Here is a 14,865-nt window from a genome sequence, read left to right on the forward strand (position 1 = left end):
AATAATGAAACAAAGATATATATTTTCATATTAATGACATAATATCTGGGTCACATGAAATGCAATCCATTCAAGAAAGACACAGCAGAGAATCTTAACATGCTGAAAAAATTTATATATACAGTGCATATATACTGTATATACACAATACATATATGTTTATATATATATATATATATATATATATATATATATATATTGTGTATATACAGTAGAAAGACACAGAGAGGGAATGTCAGCAATTTTGAAAAATAAGAAAAGGTGTATTAATTAACATTTCGGTCCAACAGCAGGGACCTTTCTCAAGATATAGAGCATAACAAAATACACCTGTATATACCCTAAGAATGCCAAAAGATGCACAAAAGCCCAGAGGGGAAGCAGCTCTGCTGCCAAGTACAATAGCTTGGCAACAGAGGTACACACCAGCACGGCTCAAGTGGAGGATGGGGAAGAAAGAAAAAGGCGAGATAAAAAGTGAAGAGGAAAAAGCACCCAGTACAAAGCGTGAAAATAAGAGTAGATAAAAAGAACAACAAATACAGCAACTCAAACTGGCATCAAAAGGTGTAATTACACTTAAAATAAATGGGGAGGGGGGAAGGTTCAAGACACAATTACATGCTAAATAACAGAGAAACATGTGTGTTCATCTTCAGCCCTTGTACTGTAGATCCCATGGTGGATGAAGGCTTCCCCAAGGTATTGGCTTTGCAAGTCTCTCTTCTCCATGTTGCTCCAACACATTTCCGGATTTCATCCTCCCATGTTGCTTTTTTATTTTTCAACTCAGTTTTTATTGAAGTTTCACAGAAATAAAACATGGGAGTGGGGGGAGGTACAGAAAGAAAAATAGGGGGTGGGGGGGGGGAGGAATCAGACACCGGTATTCATAGTTACGATACAAACAAGGGTACATCGATTATATTAACACTATTAACAGGGACCTTGGAGGACATCCCATGGGGGGGGGGGGGGGAGGGAAGGGGGGATAAAGGAGGACTGTAGGGCATCCAGGCCAATAGGAAGAAACGACGGATGATGTTGCGGCTTCTAACATACCACAAGAGATTGGAAAATCCATATTGTTTGTTCAGCCGGGGATGCTTACGGGGGCACAGTCCGAGGTATCTCTGGAAGCGTGGGGTCTCCGGAGCTGAAATTAATGTGGTTTAGTGTCGGGGATCCCTTTCTTCCCACCTAGAAGGTGGGTAAAAATAAAACATAGGCGGATCCACAACTTTAAATATCTCCATGCAAGGCACTTTGTCCTCTTCTCAGAGGGCTCCACCCGGTCACCATCTAGGACATTTGGTTGTGGCTGTTTTGCTGCGACCATGTGGCCGCCTGCATTTATCCACCACTCGCCTTGCCGCAGTGACATCATTTCGCCACAAATGTAAGCACCTAACCTTGCCCTAAAACCCCCTAATCTTAACCTACCTTCTACCATAAAAACATTAACCTCTTATTCTAAAACCCTTTGCCCTAAGCCCTTACCCTAAAACCCCTTACCTAATTCCCTACCCTAAAAACAAAACCCCTTATCCTAAAACCCTTAACCCCCTACCCTAACCGCTTAAACCCCTTAAGTTAACTTACCTAATTGCCAAAACGGCTGGAGCCTGAGTGTCCAGTGGCGAGCGGCTGTGGTGAAGGGTCTGTAAGCGGCCAAACGGCAGCGTCGACTTGGTGTCGGCAAAATGTCCACTACCAAATGTGCGATTCCGCTCCACTCTACAAAGGGGATTTGAAACCAAATATGAAGTTTTTATAGATTACTGCTTTGAAAGCAGCAAACCCCCTACCTAACCCACCCTTTTATTTATAGGTTTGGAGCCAGGGGGTTCCTGGTGCTGAACTGTGCTATGAACCCAATATACCTACCGGTGACGGCACAGTGCTTACTTTCTGGTTCCGCGCTGGAATTTATATGACCACCCAATAGGAAGCCGCAATGGATGACGTTGCGACTTCCTATTGGATAGATTTATACCACCATTTTCTTTCCCCTCAAGGGGACAAACACTGTTCCTCAACCTCTAAGTATCTCCTAACCTGTAGTTAAAGAAGAGAGGGGGTGAGGGTAAAAGCAAGCACCCAATATTGCTGATTTAACACAATGGTTACAGATAAACATCATTTAGGAAAAAATGTTCAAAGTTCCAACAATAATTGAATTATTGGCTGCATGGAATATTACTAATTTGGCCCCTTTCTGCGTGTACTAAGAAGTTCACAGAAACTCATTATAATTGTTGATGGGAAAATGTGATTTATTTATTCTCAAGCTCACACAGCCCAGACTTAATAACGGTTAACTGAGGGTTAACACACTTAATGGTTTGTTTATTTTATTTAAATGCCCCACATTAGTGCTATTATCAGAATTGGTCCCTGACTTATTTGCACATATTTAAAGTCTCACAGCTGCAAAACTGGAGCAAAACCAGGGCTAACGAAACACGAGACACTTTAGTTCGGACTAAACCATAAAACTGCCCTACTACATTAATAAATAAGAAATCATATACTAACTGAATACCTGTGTTGGAGGGAATCCAGGACAGAGTTGTGATATGATTACTGATTTAAAGGTAAACAGTTATAGGTCAGTAGCAAACTCCTAACTTTTCATGCTTGAGATATACTGTGACATTATTTTGACAGTTTTTGTATGAATGAATGAATACATAAATGTGTGTGTATGCAGAATGGCCTTTTTATCCTCCTTCACTGCTTATTTTGTAATCGCAAATTTAAAATATTCCGTGTATTCCAAAGTCTTGCAGCACTTTACAATAGAAAAACAGAACCTCTTATAATAACACTCTATGTCCCGTCTCCTGCCTGGAAGGAATTCGTAAGAAAATGTATTATGTTGCTTTTTGTGGATGAAATGTAATTTTCTTGGGTTATATTGAATGTGTTTGAGAAAGGAGAGAGGTTGGTTTAAATTTGGACAGGGGTCAGAAATGGTCTATGAGATTCCGTTGGGGTGCAGTGAATGAATTTCATTGGGGTTCGTTGCACAGGATTTGATTAGTTGCAGTAAGAGTAGACTGGACGACTGAATACATCGAAACAGAATAGTCTGAGAATAGGTAATTTCACCCATACAGAATGGAGGTCTTATCTCAGCCGAGGCTCATTCTGGATTTCAAGAGCACTTGGTATTTTTTAAAATGAGCAAAATAAATTTCCACTGTCAGTGACAAAACGAAGGCGCGCGTGCCACACTGTGATAAGGAAAAGTTAATGCAGAAGTCTGAGAACGCTTCATAGATCCAAAGAAAGAAGAAGAAGGGAGGAAAGTGGATGCATAGTTTGAGTTGACAAGAATAGACCGTTTAAATCAACATAAAAGGTTAATGATATCCTGACATCACTGGAGGCTTTGCTCCCATTCAGCGTTCTGCAGTAGGAAATTGTGCCTGATCTACAGTGAAAGCTGCTGGTTTATGTATCAAACACACGCACAATTGGCAGCGTTTCCCAAGACAAATTAAAAGATTACTGACAGATGAGGGGCGGGTTTCTTTCGCTGTTTGCATTTCCAGAAGGAAACGCTTCCTGGCTGAGGGCTTTCCAGTCCCCCCCCCCCCCCCCCCCGGAGGGGGTTGGGGATGTTGAGCTTTTGGAAAATGAAAGTATTGGCTCTTTTGTTATGTGACAAGGAAGTCTCGTTTCCCCGCGCCTGGTGCAAGACCAGCGCAGAATATTCAGGGAGAGGGAGTAGGAGAAAAGCTCTTAACACACAACAGAATCTGTGCATAGCTCCATGATTACTCCTCCTTCTATACTTTAAATGATTGCGGAAACACATGGGGCGAGAAGCAGATAATAACTTGCATTTTCCATATGTCAAAAGTAGTGTTGTCCTCCCAGTATTTATAAAACCTGCTATACAGAGACACATTTCAGCTGAAAGTGCTGGGGGGAAATTCTGTGCACCAGGACCCGGAGCTTAAAAATGCACAGGCGCTTAGCAACATGTTGATGCTTAACATAGAGAAAGAACTCAGCCACATTACACTGTGCCCGCCGCTTTAATAGCTACTGCTTTTTAAATGTGCAAAGTTAGGACCAGCTCCAAAAGATACACTAACCTGTATGTATGTATAGCTTTATTTATGTAGCGTCCACAGTGTACTGAGCACTTTACAAAGAGACAATACAGTACAGGAAATTATAATGCAATAAGTAATACAAAGTCAGACAATAGGAGAGGAAATCCCTGCTCCGGAGAGCTTACAATCTAAGTGGTATGATGGGAGACTTACAGAGACAGCAGGTGAGGGAATAAGTGCAGTAGATGGCAGTCGTTGGTGGGAGTGACTGTGGGTGTGGGACAGTAGTCACGAGCCTTGGCTATTGGAGCGCTTGATTTAAGAGGTAAGTTTTATTGTTTGTCTTAAAGGTGGGGAGAGAGGGTGCGTGGCGGCGTATGCGGAGGGGAGTTCCACAGGTAGGGAAGGGGCAGTCAGGGGAAAGGGGCTAAGGCGAGAGAGAGGAGTAGAGGTGGAAAGGAGGCAGTTATGAGTAGAACACGGGAGATGACCAGGGACATAGCGAGATATCAAAGCTGATGTGTAGGGAGGAGCAGGTGAGTGAAGAGCCTTAAAGGTAAGGAGGAGAACTTTGTAGGTGATACAAAATTTGATGGAAAGCCAGGAGAGGGATTTAAGGAGGAGATGAGCAGAGACTGTTTTTGGAAAAAGTGAAATTTTTCTAGCAGACGAATTTTGGATAGAGTGCAAAGGAGAAAGTTGTGAGGCACGGAGGCCTGTTAGCAGCATGTTACAATAATCCAGACGGGAGAGTATATGAGCATGCATTAGTTTTAGTAGTAGATTGACAGAGGAAAGGGTGAATCTTGGCAATATTACAGGGGAAGAAGCAACAAATTTTAGCTATGTGAATGGAGAAGGAAAGGGAAGAGTCAAATATCACTCCTCGGCAACTTACTTTGGCGACAGGGTACATGGTCATACCGTTTACTGTGATGGAAAAAGGGGATGTTGGGCCAGATTTAGGGGGAAATATGAGGAGATCAGTATTAGACATATTGGGCCTTATTCAGAGAACATTCATAAAAAAATTCGCCAGGGAATTTAAAATACCTTTTTTTTGGGCGTTGCTCTCACGGTATTCAGAAAGGCTCGATTACCAGTGATAGCAAAATGCCCAAAACTGGCGAGTTGCTGCCAGCGAGAGCATCGAGCCTCTGAAAAGGCAAAAACCAGCGATTCATTTCTGCTGCAGAGAGAGCTGCTCTGAGAGAGCCGCCTCTCCCAGCTGAAATGTCGCCCGAAATTTATTTATTTAAATATACATTTCTTTAATAGTGTAGAGGTGCAGGGGGTCTCCGGAGCTGAACCACGTTGGTTTTATGTCCGGGGACCCCCTGCTTCCCGAGATACAGGCCTCTTTATGGGGTGCCGGTATCTCCTATGCAAGGAAATGTCCCGGTCACGTGACGCGGGACATTTCAATGCAGAGGGATACCAGCACCCCATAAAGGGGCCTGTCCTCGGGAAGCAGGGGGTCCCCGGACATAAAAACAACGTGGTTCAGCTCCGGAGACCCCCTGCACCTCTACACTATTAAAGAAATGTATATTTAAATAAATATTTAAAAACAGATCAATACACGCCCCCCCCCCCCCCTCCGCCCAAACCCATACAGTACAGTAATGGACAAAATAACTATTATCCAGATATGGATAATAGATTATTTGCCTATTATTAAACACTGCATAAGCATACATAAATAAAGTAAATAAATACAGTTATACTTACCACAACAGCAGGTCCCTCTGTCCTCCGTAGCAAGAAAGCATATATACATAATAAAGACATTCTAATGGCCCCTAACCCCTTAATCACATTAGCGGTTACTAAACGCTATAGTCATTAAGGGGTTAACCCACCCTGACCCGTCAGGCCTAAGCACCCACCCCAGACTGACTATACCCACCCTATACCCTATACCCTATACCATATAATAATAATATGGGCATGATAAGCCTCTATAGCACTCAATGGGCACCCTATTAAAAATACAGTATTACACAAGACACACAGTAATAAAACGTTACTATACTCCCAAAAAACACACTTCACTAAATAAAAACAGTAGCCAGCTAATCCAATCAATAGAAGCAATTACAACATCAACAATGAATTAATTAAACCATTACCCAATCAAACCAATTAATCCCTAAACCAACTCAAAATGAATAGTAACACTAACCAATGTAAACAATGAATTAATCCTACATTAATTAATGTAACCATTAAAAGACAAATAAATACATTAAAACTATCTCTGAAGTATCCATAAAACACATTAGCTAACATAATATAACATTAAGTACAAGCGAACACCAATCGCAAACCTTTTCTTACATTAACCATAAACAAACAATCACTTCCACATCATTAAATGCAATAACAAGCGAGAAATGCCCCCCAAATATTGGCATAATAATGTATTAATCTCTACCCTAAAGTGGTACCGATTAATATATTATCAGTCAATGTGCCTCCCCCAAAAAATAAAAAATCACATCCAAAGAATACACCTGTAAAAAGAGACATTTACAAACATTGAATATATTACTTACCATTAGAAGCGGTGGCCCTCCGACTCCCGGGGTAACAGGAAGCTCACGTACCTTGAAGGCCTCCAACAGCATCCGATGCCATCCGCCATGAAGATCCGGCTCAGGTACCCCAATCTTCTTTTTTCTTTCTTTACTCACCGTCTTCTATCTTCATATGTAACCATTTCTTGTTGTTCTTTATCTTCTTTCTTCATCTGTCAATCCATAAAACCCCATGTTAAATCCCAGCCGATGCTGTCTCATCGGCTTCTTGGGCTCAAATGAGGCGTCACGGCCTTAAATATGGCTTGTGACGTCACATTTAGCCTCACAATGGTTAACAGCCACCTGATTGGCTGTTAAAACCATGTGCAGACTTTAAAAATTTTTTTTTGCCGTAACGTCACTTAAAGGGAATGATGCCAGCCAATCAGAATGGCTGTGCTTCATTTACCTTTAACATGACGTCGGTAAAGCCAAGATGGCCGCTGTGTCACAAGGTATTTCAGCCAATCAGCGTGTGGAATTGGTTCCCATGATCTGATTGGCTGAAATACCTTGTGACATAGCGGCCATCTTGGATTTACCGACGTCATGTTAAAGGTAAATGAAGCACAGCCATTCTGATTGGCTGGCATCATTCCCTTTAAGTGACGTCATGGCAAAAAAAAAAAAAAATTAAGTCTGCACATGGTTTTAACAGCCAATCAGGTGGCTGTTAACCATTGTGAGGGTAAATGTGACGTCATAAGCTATATTTAAGGCCGTGACGCCTCATTTGAGCCCAAGAAGCCGACGAGACAGCATCGGCTGGGATTTAACATGGGGTTTTATGGATTGACAGATGAAGAAAGAAGATAAAGAACAACAAGAAATTGTTACAGATGAAGATAGAAGACGGTGAGTAAAGAAAGAAAAAAGAAGATTGGGGTACCTGAGCCGGATCCTGATGGCGGATGGCATCGGATGCTGTTGGAGGCCTTCAAGGTACGTGAGCTTCCTGTTAACCCGGGAGTCGGAGGGTCCCTCCGCTCAAGCCACGCCCCCCTCCCTGTCAAACCTCCCACTCCCGCCCACCTCCCGCTCTCTACAGACCGCATATCGCGGTCTGTGTATGTCAGCGCACCGCCTGTCTGCACTGCGGGCGCGCTGACTCTGGGAGCGGGGCCTTAGCCTTACTTACCATTAGAAGCGGTGGTCCTCCAACTCCCGGGGTAACAGGAAGCTCACGTACCTTGAAGGCCTCCATACATACACACACACAGACAGGCACTCACGCACTCAGGCACACACATACACACACACACACACACACACAGACAGGCACTCACGCACTCAGGCACACACATACACACACACACACAGACTGGCACTTACGCACTCAGGCACACACATACACACACAGACAGGCACGCACGCACTCAGACACACACACACAGACAGGCACTCACCTGCTTTCACTCCACACTCTCCTCCCCGCTCCCCGAAGCCTCTCCTCCTCCCGAAGCCTCCCCTCCCCATTGGCTCACAGCCACACCACGTGACGCGTCAACGCTAGGGAACACCATTTTCTTGTGTCCCCTAGCGGCTGACGCGCCACAGCGTGTAGTCAGCTGTGCCGCCAAGGGGGACCGGCTCGGGAGGATTCTCCTGCTGGTGGGGAACTCGCGACATGGCCGCCCGCGCCAACGAGCGCAGCGGGACCGAGGCCTTAGATATTCAATGTTTGTAAATGTCTCTTTTTACAGGTGTATTCTTTGGATGTGATTTTTTATTTTTTGGGGGAGGCACATTGACTGGTAATATATTAATCGGTACCTCTTTAGGGTACAGATTAATACATTATTATGCCAATATTTGGGGGCATTTCTCGCTTGTTATTGCATTTAATGATGTGGAAGTGATTGTTTGTTTATGGTTAATGTAAGAAAAGGTTTGCGATTGGTGTTCGCTTGTACTTAATGTTATATTATGTTAGCTAATGGATACTTCAGAGATAGTTTTAATGTATTTATTTGTCTTTTAATGGTTACATTAATTAATGTAGGATTAATTCATTGTTTACATTGGTTAGTGTTACTATTCATTTTGAGTTGGTTTAGGGATTAATTGGTTTGATTGGGTAATGGTTTAATTAATTCATTGTTGATGTTGTAATTGCTTCTATTGATTGGATTAGCTGGCTACTGTTTTTATTTAGTGAAGTGTGTTTTTTGGGAGTATAGTAACGTTTTATTACTGTGTGTCTTGTGTATTACTGTATTTTTATTAGGGTGCCCATTGAGTGCTATAGAGGCTTATCATGCCCATATTATTATTATTATATGGGTATGATGTACTACTATACTACTCAATGGGTATAGGGTGGGTATAGTCAGTCTGGGGTGGGTGCTTAGGCCTCAAGGGTGAGTGAAGGGGGTATTAGCCCTAAGGATGGGTGTTTAGACCTTGCGGGTGGGTAGCGGTTGGGTTACCCCCTTTATTACCTTAGCGGTATTAACCGCTAAGGTAATGAAGGGGTTAACTCCACCCGCAACCCCCCCGCAATGCCTAAACAGCCACTAAGGGCCAAATTCCCCCTTCACCCACGCCCGCTAGCCACTGTATTGTATTGTACTGTATGTTTATTACAGTAAGCCTGGCACGGGTGTTTAACCCCTTCATTGCCTTAGCGGTTAGCCACTACGGTAATGAAGTTGCTGTACATGCATTTTTTCTGCCTCGGATGCATGCCGGGGGGGGTCCGGCGCTGTTATTAATGGCTATCAGCTCCGGAGACCCCCGGCATCAATCCGAGGCAGGAAAAGGGCCTGATTTTTTCTAAGTCCCGACCCATCGCAGCTCATCGAGGCCATCTCCCCACCAATTGTCCAACAATTTTGTGGGGAATTGGATTTGGGGAGAAAATCGTTTTTTAGGCCTGCGATGGGCTGCGATAGGCCGCGACACCCGACTCGCGGGTCTCTGAATAGCGGGAGTTTATCAACCATCCGAAAATGGTCGATAAGCAGCTGATCGCTGCTCAGTCGGCGAATTTCGGATGGAGATAAAATTTTGCGTCGATACAGGCCGTTATCGAGCACTTATCGAGGCTTTCTGAATACGAGTGCCCATTTTGGGCGATAAGTGCTCGATAAGGGCCTTATCGAGGCTTTCTGAATAAGGCCCATTAAGTTTAAGTCGGCGGAATGCCGTTCACGAGGATATAGCCAGGAGGCAATCAGAGACTTGGGACTGGATTGCAGGAGTGAGGATAGGTGTGGAGGTTTAGGTAGAGAGGAGCTGGAAAGGACAAAAGTAATTTCCTTGTGGATAGCATCCACCTTGCCTGGCAAATGCTTGAGGAGAAGTGACGGAAGGATGGGAAGTAGGAGGAGAAGGTCGGAGGAGGGAGTCAGATACAGAGAAAAGACTGCGTGCATTGGAGTTGTGAGGGTTGATGAGTTATCCTCACATTGGGATCATACGGCTTCTGTTAGGAGGCACTCAGACTGAGGCAAGAAATCAACGATAGCAAAGTTGCAGTGACCAGACCTGTGCGCTAAAAGACTTATTAGAAATGTTATCACAAAGATGAATATTTTTAGGAGTTAAAACTATTTGACAAACATTTGTACAAAAAAAAGTGCACTGGAGCACAGTCAAGTATATAATTGGGATAAAAAGGGAAATTGGAAGCAATTTGTACTAAAAAGGTTTTGTTTTTTAACCTGCTTAGCGGAGTTAGGTTATTAACTTTCACAAAAGACACCTGACAGGTGATCATTTGTACTCATTATCGACAACGCTTTCCCTGAGAGAGTGAAACGTGAGGTAATAGGCAAGTAAAACTCTCTCCAAACGAATGCTCCTTTATACTAACACAAAACGCAACGAGAACGACAGATTTGCAATATTACAAAAACTGACACGCAGAAAACATTTTAGAGTTTGAGAAAGGACTGCAGACGACTGAACATTTTGATAATCGTATTTGCATTTTTTTTTAATGGCTTGGAAGTGCCTGATTGGAAGTGTCGTTTAGTTCCTGACCCTCCAAGTATACATTAAGAAATATCCTATTCCCCTGGGTCTCTTTACTAAACAAGCCGATCCAAGATGTGCCAAAACATACTGAGAAGCTAATAATTCCCATTTTCACGGCTGCGAGATGTGCCACGGTCCAGTTCTGGAACATGCGGCAGCTGCCATCACTCTCACAGAGAAAAAGAGAAAATGTGGTGTTTCTACCAGATGGAAAATCTGACAAAAAATGCTAAACGGCACTTGCTCCAAACTCTAAAAAACGTGGGAGCCATGGAGGGGGTATATCAATGATTCCCTCCGCTCTACATCCTTATTTAGGGTCATGCCCGCCCTGGACGTGTCCTCAGCTCTTTCCACACCTTAGCATCTGTTTCTCTCTACTCCAGAAGCCATGGGTTATTATTCTGCTGTCGGACAACAAGGATTATCTGTACCAATGGTTATATACTGTATATGTTTAACCCACCGTCTAGGACAACTTGTCGCAGCCAACTCGCCACCGCCAATCAGTCGCTGAGGGCAGCTCGCCACCAGCCATCTCGCCGTGAAGTAACCCCCTTACCCCTAATCCCAAAGCCCTACCGTTAAATCCTTACCCTAACCTGTTAATCCCTTACCCGAAAACCTTAATACCTAATGCTAACGCTAATCTTCACCTTAAAAACCTTTACCCCTTACCCTAAAACCCTTAAACTTAATCCCTTACCCCAGCGGTACGCAAACTGAAGGGCGCTGCCCCCAGGGGAGGTGCTAGATTTTCTGGGGGAGCGCGGTAGTTAGAGGTCCTGCGCTCTCCCCCCAGGCATTTAAATGAAATGCTGGGGGACGGCACGAGGCCTCTATAATACACTTACCTTCTCTTCCAGCGGCGCGTCGTCCTAGTAACCCGGCATCAAATGACGCAGCGGGGTCACATGACGTCACATTACCATGGTGCTGTGATGTTACATGACCTCTTGCATCATTTGACGCCGGGGTTGAGAGGGGGAGGGGGTGCGAGGCGCCGAGGAGAGCAGGCAGGGGTGCGCACAGGGAAAGGTTTGCGCAATCCTGCCTTACCCTATAAAGCTAAACCTTAACCCCTTACCCTATGCACACTAAACTTTCATTAACCTCTTGAGTGCTACCTGACAGTAGTTATTGAACTATAAGTCACGCTGTGGTGTATAACGTAACAATTACATCATACGAGCAGGAGACTCGAAGACCATCTCCTAATGCAGGGGTGCTCAACTATGATTAGAATCGGGACAAATGTCGCGTATGCGCCAACTGCTTACCGATTGCGCATGCGCAGTAAGCAGGCTCCGATCGCACATGCGTGGCTAGCGCCAATAAAAACTGGGACAGTGGCCAGAAAAGTCGGGACCCGGGACAAATGACTAAAAACCAGGACTGTACCGGCTAAACCGGGACATCTGGTTGCCCTCGGTTTATTGCACTTACAAATATCAATTGTGAGCACCTCTACAACCCTGCTTTTCATCATTATCTTTTGGCATACAGTGCTTCCACTGCAGCAAGGGATTCTGGGAAATGACATTAAGAATATTATGTTTTTTGTAGGCTGAATATTGCTAGCAATCAATTATCTTCAGCACTCAAAGGGTTGAAACCTACATCCGCCCCCTGCTCCCCTCCCTCCCTCCTCCCCGGGTAGCCCACTAATAAAACAGTGAATTTATGTTTCAACTTTAGGGTCCCTCCTTCGTCCTCTGGCTCCCAATCAGTGCTAGAGTCATTAAAAAAAAGTGCAGGAGCGCTCTAATTTCCCCACAGCACCATCTTAAAGAAGTCAATTAAACAGAAATCCTTGTGTTTCATGTTTATAGTGCAGTAAGATAAAAATAAACAGAATATTTCAGGATTCCACAGGCTCGCCTCCTCACCAGCTTCTCCCCCACATGCTCCCTTCCTCACCGGCTTCTCCCCCACATGCTCCCCCCCACCTCACTGACTTCTCCCCCACATGCTTCCTTCCTCACCGGCTTCTCCCCAACATTCTACCTTTCTCACTGGCTTCTCCCCCACATGCTACCTCCTCACCAGCTTCTCCCCCACATGTTCCCCATCTCACCCACCTTCTCCCCCACATGTTCCCCATCTCACCCACCTTCTCCCCCACATGCTGCCCTTCTCACTGGCTTCTCCCACATGCTCGCCTCACCAGCTTCCCCAACACATGCTCCCTCCTCACTGACTTCTCCCCCACTTGCACCCCTCCACAGCAGCTTCTTCCCCACGTGTTCCCCTCCTCTCCAGCTTCTCCTCCCCATGCTCCCCGGATCACCAGCTTCTTATCCACATGCTCCTCTCTAGCTTCTCCCCCACATGCTCCCCTCCTCACATCCGGGCTACACATATTTTTGGGGGAAAACGTTACGTGTCTAAATACTTTGTGGTGTGTACCCTCAGAAAATATATACTTTAATTAGGGTATTTTTATGCTAGAAGGAAGTTTTGCCTTGTTTTTGCCTGCCCCAATGCCCAAGCTCCAGTATCTACCCTTATCATATACCCCAGCCTTTCATCTACCCCAGCCTCCCGTATTTACTCCCTTCATATACCCCAGCCTTTCGTATACCCCAGCCTCCTGTATTACCCCCTCATATACCCAAGCCTCCTGTATTACCCCCTCATATACCCCAGCTTCCTGTATTACCCCCTCATATGGCCCAGTTTCTTGTATTTACCCCTCTAATAGTCCCCAGGCTCCTGTATTTACCACCTTAATATGCCCCACGGTCCTCTAGTACAATCCCTCACGTGCTCCATGCTCCTGTATCACCCCCCTCATATGTCCTAGTGTCCTGTATTCACCCTCCCTCTCAGGCCATAGCAAGGGTTGCCAGGCGGCTTCTCCAAAAATACTGGACACAATGGTGAAAGGTTCGACGCGCTTGACACACCTAACCCCCTCTCACCTCTCCGCACCTCCTCTCCTTGGCCCCACCCCCAGGGCTCCTGACACCTCCTGCTGATTGACTGCATTACCCAGCAGTAGCCAATAAGGATGGAGGAAGTGGCCCAGCACACCTAGCAACAGCCTTGCTCTCTCCCTGCTCAAGGAAATCCCGCGGCCCCCCAAGCCGGTGAGGTCACTATGTCCAGAGAGGTAATACCGGACACATTCATGTCCAGTCTCATGAGAGAGAGAGAGAGAGAGAGAGAGAGAGAGAACGAGAACGAGAACGAACAGGAGGGAGGGTGAGGGGCAGAGAGATAGAGAGAGATAGAGTAAGAACAGGAGGGAGGGTGAGGGGCAGAGAGATAGAGAGAGATAGAGTAAGAACAGGAGGGAGGGTGAGGGGCAGAGAGATAGATAGAGATAGAGTAAGAACAGGAGGGAGGGAGATGGTCAGAAAGAGAGTTAGAAAAGGAGGGATAGACAGAGCAAGAAAATGAGGGAGAGGGAGCAAGAAAAGGAGGGAGGGAGAGAGCAAGAAAATGAGGGAGAGGGAGCAAGAAAAGGAGGGAGGGAGAGAGCAAGAAAAGGAGGGAGGGAGAGAGAGCAAGAAAAGGAGGGAGGGAGAGAGAGCAAGAAAGGGAGGGAGGGAGAGAGAGCAAGAAAAGGAGGGAGGGAGAGAGAGCAAGAAAAGGAGGGAGGGAGAGAGAGTAAGAAAAGGAGGGAGAGAGCAAGAAAAGGAGGGAGAGAGCAAGAAAAGGAGGGACAGAGAGAGCAAGAAAAGGAGGGAGAGAGACAGAGCAAGAAAAGGAGGGGGAGAGACAGAGCAAGAAAAGGAGGGAGAGAGAGAGAAAGAAAGGGAGGGAGTGAGAGAGAAAGGAGGGAGAAAGCAAGAAAAGGAGGTAGAGTGGGTCAGAAACACACAGAGAGGGAGATTAAGAAAAGGAGGGAGGGAGAGGGTCAGAGATCGAGTAAGAAAAGGAGGAAGGTGGAGAGGTTTGGAGAGTGGAAGAATAAAAAAAGGAGGGAGGGAGAAAGCAAGAGAAAGAGGGAGGGGGAGGGTCAGAGAGAGAAGAATAGGAGGGAGGGAAAACGTCAGAGAGCGGGATAGTAAAAAGGAGGGAGGGAATGAGAGAGAGAGAGCTGCAGTGAGAGGTAGCAGAGCTCTCTGAGCAGGTACATAGGTGGGGCTAGGGTGAGCAGGAGAACCCCTAATTGTGCATCCAGGAGTTGCTCATTACTGTAGCATTTCATGTTGGGGGTCTGCGAGACCCTCATAGATCAGTTTCTCCCTCCTCCCCTATAGCAGACCAGCCCTGCCGATCAT

At 45.4% G+C, this 14,865-nt stretch overlaps 1 long non-coding RNA gene across 1 annotated transcript; it reads right to left on the reverse strand.

The window, feature by feature from the left end:
- Window positions 1–234: 234 nt before the first annotated feature.
- On the reverse strand, window positions 235–14,065 carry LOC142500913 (uncharacterized). The gene is made up of 3 exons (XR_012803353.1): window positions 13,558–14,065; window positions 1,603–1,737; window positions 235–1,156 (listed from the first exon to the last, which is right to left on the reverse strand). It is a non-coding gene; the product is annotated as an uncharacterized LOC142500913 (long non-coding RNA).
- Between the last annotated feature and the right edge of the window lie 800 nt (window positions 14,066–14,865).

This window comes from Ascaphus truei, chromosome 8, assembly GCF_040206685.1.
Source record: "Ascaphus truei isolate aAscTru1 chromosome 8, aAscTru1.hap1, whole genome shotgun sequence".
Lineage (NCBI taxonomy): Eukaryota > Metazoa > Chordata > Amphibia > Anura > Ascaphidae > Ascaphus > Ascaphus truei.